This window comes from Gymnogyps californianus, chromosome 2, assembly GCF_018139145.2.
Source record: "Gymnogyps californianus isolate 813 chromosome 2, ASM1813914v2, whole genome shotgun sequence".
Taxonomy (NCBI): domain Eukaryota; kingdom Metazoa; phylum Chordata; class Aves; order Accipitriformes; family Cathartidae; genus Gymnogyps; species Gymnogyps californianus.
The window spans coordinates 71,203,687-71,209,686 of record NC_059472.1 but is presented as its reverse complement, the minus strand read 5'-3'; positions in this window follow the sequence as shown (position 1 = coordinate 71,209,686).

The window sequence follows — 6,000 nt, the reverse complement described above, 5'->3', positions numbered from 1 at the left end:
CTTAGTCTAGAAAAACAAAGGCTGAGAGCAGACATTATTATTCTCTGTTATAACATCAAGAAGGTAAACATTTGAGATGAATGAACTAAGGGACTGCATTGGCACAAAGAAAAAGTGGGTATGAACAGGAAACAAATTTAAAGATTATTAGCTATCAGAGGAACGGGTTTCTGCAAAAGCCTTCCGATATGAGCAGACAAAAACCCAGCTAGTTTTAACATGAAGGTTATGGTGTTTGTAAAAGGCTTGATCTGGTGTTACTGGGTGGAACTGATGTTCCAGGAGGGGGAAGTAGGAGGTCTTTAGAGTTTTTAATTCTTGAGGTCTTTTTAATACTTTGTGTACTATACCATAGGCTTTAAAGTAAGTTAATAAAACCAGTTCTTAGCAAAATTCTCCTTAAACACTATCTTAATTTTCAAAAAAATGGATACACTTTTTCTGTTTGTGGTGGTGGTTGTTGTTGTTATTATTATTATTATTGTTGTTATTATTATTATTATTATTATTATCTTGAAGGCAACATGGATAATCATAATGTGCGACAAATTTCAGCCAATGTATTTTTTGAAGAAACTTCTAAGGGGCTAAAATTAAATTTTAGTATGTTAGTTTTATCACATTTACAATTATTAAAGAAGAGTGAGTATTTCTGAATTTGGTGAATCACTCATCACTAGAATCTCTATTTATACAATTTATTTAGGACTACTGACCTCAAGGTTTAAGCTTGCCTGTTGCATGATCATCATCTACCAAGTTCCCAGGAAAATTATGAATGTAATTCAGGCCTCCCTAGTGTGTTCTACTGGCATGTCCCATCCATGGTCTGTAAGTATTTTAGTCACTGATCAATCCAGTCATTGCTCAGTTGTTCCTACTGAAGAAACAATTTGGTGCTGGGCATGCTTGAAGTACCACTGGTAGGAGCCCCGTTGTGTTAGGTGCAACACAAAGAAGTTAGTCTGTTCCACAGCTAAAAGATGTTATGAGATCCAGCAGATCATTTTACCTGGTTATTGCTATGTCAGGGTTTGGATCTGCCTTGGTCGTTTGCCTTGTAGTTGTTTGTTGGCTACAGTTTCTAAATTATTTCCCCCTCCTCCCCTCCATAACATTTCATGTTTTTTCTCTAATTTTACCTGTGTTTTTTCTTTTCTCTTCCATCTTCCTGGATGCCTTGTTATTTATTCTCTTTCATTTATATGTTGGAAGTAAATAAATACTTGCTCAGGAACTATCTTAACCCAGTGGCATTCCATGCTGTATAGCCCAGTTTTTGACTACCTTCTGAGAAGTAAAAAGACTTTGTTGATATAAGCCAGCTTTCAAGTACTGTTGGTAGATCAAAAAGACTTTGTGTAATCTAAGAAGATTATTGCAATTTCACTTAAAGCTACCTCAGAAGGGGAATGAAATATGTTACAGTTGTGTTATCTTTTAGATACTGTGGTCCACAGCTGAACAAGGATTTCAGAAGGAGGACTCAAATTCTGAAACAGTTTTCTGTTAAAAACTCTAGTAATTAGGGTTAATCTCATTCTCTTGGGAGTTACCACCCCTGCAGTTGTGAACAAACTGTGACAGAGAGGAGGTGATTATTTTACAAAAAAACGGAAAGATAATACAAAATGGAATTCACATACAGGATACATAGGGAAAAATGCTGTCATGATGATAGAACCACAATCCAAAATCACCTACCTAAGTAACATGGAAAATATGGAGAAATAATAATACTTGGAAGTACTAAAAATCATGCTATTGCTAGTTTGTAAAAGGATGCATCTAAAGAAAAGACAATTCAGTGCTCTATGTATAAGTATGAATACTTGCCATTCTTATTTTTCTTGACCCCTCATTGTACAAGTCCCAGATGAAAAAAAGGAGTGAGGTTGCTTTGTATCAGTAACATTTGAGTTAGCATCTATTAAGAGAATTTAGGACATTCAGACTTCAAAGCAATTGTTCCAAAATTTCTGCGACTTTGAACAGTCATCACTACAGTCATCAGGGGGTGTGATTTAAAATGTATTTAATGTTGTGGTTTGTTTTTTGGGTTTTTTTGGTTTTTTTTCAAAACCATGGACCGAAGAGACATATCTACACTCCAGCTAGTCCTTCACTCACATGCCTCCATAATAGTCTGGAGTATATTTGCTTTCTGGAATAAGCTGAAAAAAGCCTTGTCATAAACTGTATGTTTCATTATGTGTTTAAAAAAGAAAATTGTTTCATACTTCCAAGAAAAGTTGTAAGATGAGTAGATAAAACAAAAAGCAAGTAAAAAAGTTACCAGAGACAGCCGAAGCCTCAGATGTATGTTCTACTGGATTAACGCTGATTTAGGAAGCATTCTTACTTAGTTACATTTAGAAGAGATCTGCAGAATTCCTGAGAGGCAGCAGCCTCATGTTGAATTAGGTACATGCAGTAAGATAATGTCCTAACGTATCACGAACAATAATAGCTAATATTACTCTTTGTGACATATAGTGAAACAGATTCTCTTACTTGCTGAATCATTAGATTATCTCGTAAAAGAAACACTGAAGAATAATGACATAAATTAAATTCTGTATCCTGAAGTAAAAAAGCATCTTTTCTAACAGTGTAAGGGCTGAATACTGAACACTCTCTTTGTTGTATGCACTGAAGAGCATATGATAAGGAGAGGTGAGGAAATACAACAGGGTCAAGAGAAGTTACCTTTGGAGGTCTCGTTCATGGCCATCGACTAGAAAGCTATGATAAGAGAGATTTTCTTTTGAGTTCTGTTTCCAACCAGAAAATTTCAAAGGCAAAACATCACCTCAGCTCAGCCAGAAATTGCTTTGTGTCTGTTCTTTTTTCAACCCACCATTGCTATAATGGGAAGAAGAAAATAATTGCATTTTAATTCAAAACATTTTGTTTAATTAAACTGAATCAAACTGTTTTTTTAAATACATTTGGCCCATGCCAAACAGCTTATTTTGTCTGTTATATTCTGATTTTTTTTCCCTCATTCTTACTGTGTTGCCATTTTCCTGTCTGCAGCTTCTGTAAAGGTACTGTATTCTGTTTGTTCTCCCACCTTCCTGTTGACAACACTGGTGTTTCCATGTTTCATGGTTTTTCCTCTGACACCCATTGTAACTTCAGCTTTCTTTAGAAAAAGCACATTTCTAGCCATGCCTGTTACAGAAAAAGCTTGGAAACCTGATTCCACATATATTTTTTAAAATGACCACAAAAATATCTATTAGATATTTTTAACGTTATTTTAGGAAGTCAAAAATTTCTTTTACAGCTCAAAACATTATCTCCTTTTCTTTGGCTTTTTTGCTACTTTGGAAGTGTTATGTAGTGTCAAGGTGAATAATGTGTGAATCACAGTAATATCACTGCTGTATCTAGAGAGACAAAGGTCCATGGCATTCCTGTCTTATTTTGTGGTTTACTTGTGCTATGTAGTTATAGCAGTAGTCTGGGGTGGCATATAGTCCAGGAAAACAACCAGAGGTATTTTCAGAAGCTGGATTCATAGTAATAAATTGCCTTTTTTTTTTTTTTTAGTCACTGTTTTCCGTAGTGACTCTGTTGAAATAGAGCAGAGCTTCTGATTAAAGTGTGGAAGGCTATGTCTCATTCCCTTCCCCTCTCTTTGGCAGAAAGAGAAATTAGGACAGGGTATTTTATACTGCTTAAAGTACACTGCTCTGTGCTTCTGGGTTATCGTGTAGAGCGGAAACTTAACCAGGTGGCCAGCACAGTCCTTTGGAGAAGTGTCTCTGTCTCCATTAACTGTGGATGACAGCTGAGAGAGAACAGTTACCTTACGCTTGGGTGTGCTGGATACCATCCTCTTCCTTCCTTCCTTCCTTCCTTCCTTCCTTCCTTGCTTCCTTCCTTGCTTGTTTGCTTGCTTGCTTCCTTCCTTCCTTCCTTCCTTCCTCCCTTCCTCCCTTCCTCCCTTCCTCCCTCCCTCGCTTCCCTCCCTCCCTCCCTCATTCCTTGCGTGGTGCCTTGCACACCTTGGAAGTTGGTGCTGATCCAGGCGATGAATTACAGACCTATATAAGAGACTGTATTTTTTTACTATAGCCACCTCATCTGTTCATGTATTACCAGTTCATCTTCCTCAGCACTAATTTGAGTATTCAGGACTTTGGAGTCGCTTCAGACCACTGATTTTGTTTTCAAAATAGCAAGCAATCCAGCACGGTGCTGTTTCTTTTTATTTAAACCACAGCCGCTGTATCTATATTCAATAGCTACCACAGAACACCACTTGCAAGCGATCCTCTGTCCAGAAGCAAGGAAGGTTAGGCTGGCAGCGCACACTGCACAGCTGGAAGGCCACTGCACCGCTGCTCAGAAACAACTCGCTTCCCAAGCCTGTCAGCATCTTCCCATTCTCCTTCGGCACTCCACCTCACTGATTTCAAACCACCAGTACCTTTCCAGAAACACCCCATTAAGGGATTTGCTACTTAGATGGGAAACTCATTGTATTAAATATCTTTGCCATGTCGTACCTCTGGTTTTTAAGCAGACGTCTCCATTGATCTCACCGGGGAGTCTGCTTTAAACCAATGGCATAATTTGGCTCTTTAGCAGTAAGGTTTGTTCAAATAAGAGCAATCTCTGTTACAGTCACAGGAATGCTTCCACACTGAAGGAATCAACGTGCTTTCTATTTTAAACCTGACTTTGAATTGCCATCCTGCCCATCTCAAAATAAAAGTTTCAACAACTCCATATTTCTTATTGCATGCCTAACACATTTGAGTGTAACTGGGACAAGATAGCATTGAAATGCAAAATCTTGGGAAAAGGAGATGATATTTTCTTTCTCAGAGCAACTGCAGCATTCATGCTGAGAAACAGCTCTGTGCCCCACCATTAATCTCAGGAGATGGTACTGCAGCTCCATGTCATGAAGTTCTGCATACGTCAGATAATTTGTGCTTTAGCTCAGTCTTTAGACCACTATAAATACATCTCTTAACAAAAATAGTGCATTCAGGAGATGGTCTTCATTGTTTTTTCTCTTTCACCACCCTGCTACTGTCATCTGTCTGCACACACACCAGATACCCCAGAGGCACAGAAAACAAAAGCTTTGCTATGAGCATTTGTTCCCAGGCCAAACAAGAGGAATTAAGTGCTTTACTAGACATACGTACTTTCAAAGGCAATAATCATAAAGGGATCACCTAGTTTTACATAGATGATGGCATGAAGTACTTCCAGCAGGATGTGTAAGATGCAGTGCAGTTCCTGAGAGAAGGGTACAACATATGGCAGCATATTGGTGGAGCAGCAAGCAATCTGTTTGCAGCCTTATCTCAGCCCCAGCTCCTTATCAGGCTATCTTTTATAGACGTGCAGATCCTGCAGAGAAAGGCACTATTAGTAGCTGTAATTGCTTCCTATGCTGGAGTAGACCATTTAAAGAAATACTGTATAGAAAATACAAACATCAGAGCTGCATCTGATGAAGAACGGTGACAACCAGAGACATCCTTTTCAATGGCCAGACTGTGATTTTATGTTTAGATTACGGAAAAATCAGTAATTTTTAAAACACATCATCTCATGGATTAAGCAGTATGTATTAAAGTAACTATTAGACAAGACTAAAGGTTCAACACTGACTATTCATGTTTTTAATCTGTAATTTTACTGAGAAGTCCTGCCCCACCCATGTTTGGTTTTGTTTGTTTCTTTTAAATTATGTCTTCCCCTTGCAGTGGACTTGAAGGTCTGTTTAATTATTGCTTATTAAAGTGAATGGGTATTGAAATTTTCTGTTCAACCACCTTCCTACTGCCTTTTTTTTTTTTTTTCCAAAATTGTAAGTTTCTTATAGGTTAGCAAACAGTTTAAAGTAGTCAATTTGCTCCGTTGACATGTGGTTTAAAAATTAGTAGCAGTATCCAAATTGTCTGTTGGATAAACTTTGTCATTCTGTTTTACACAGTTTTGCAGATTCTAATATTCACTCACAGGTAT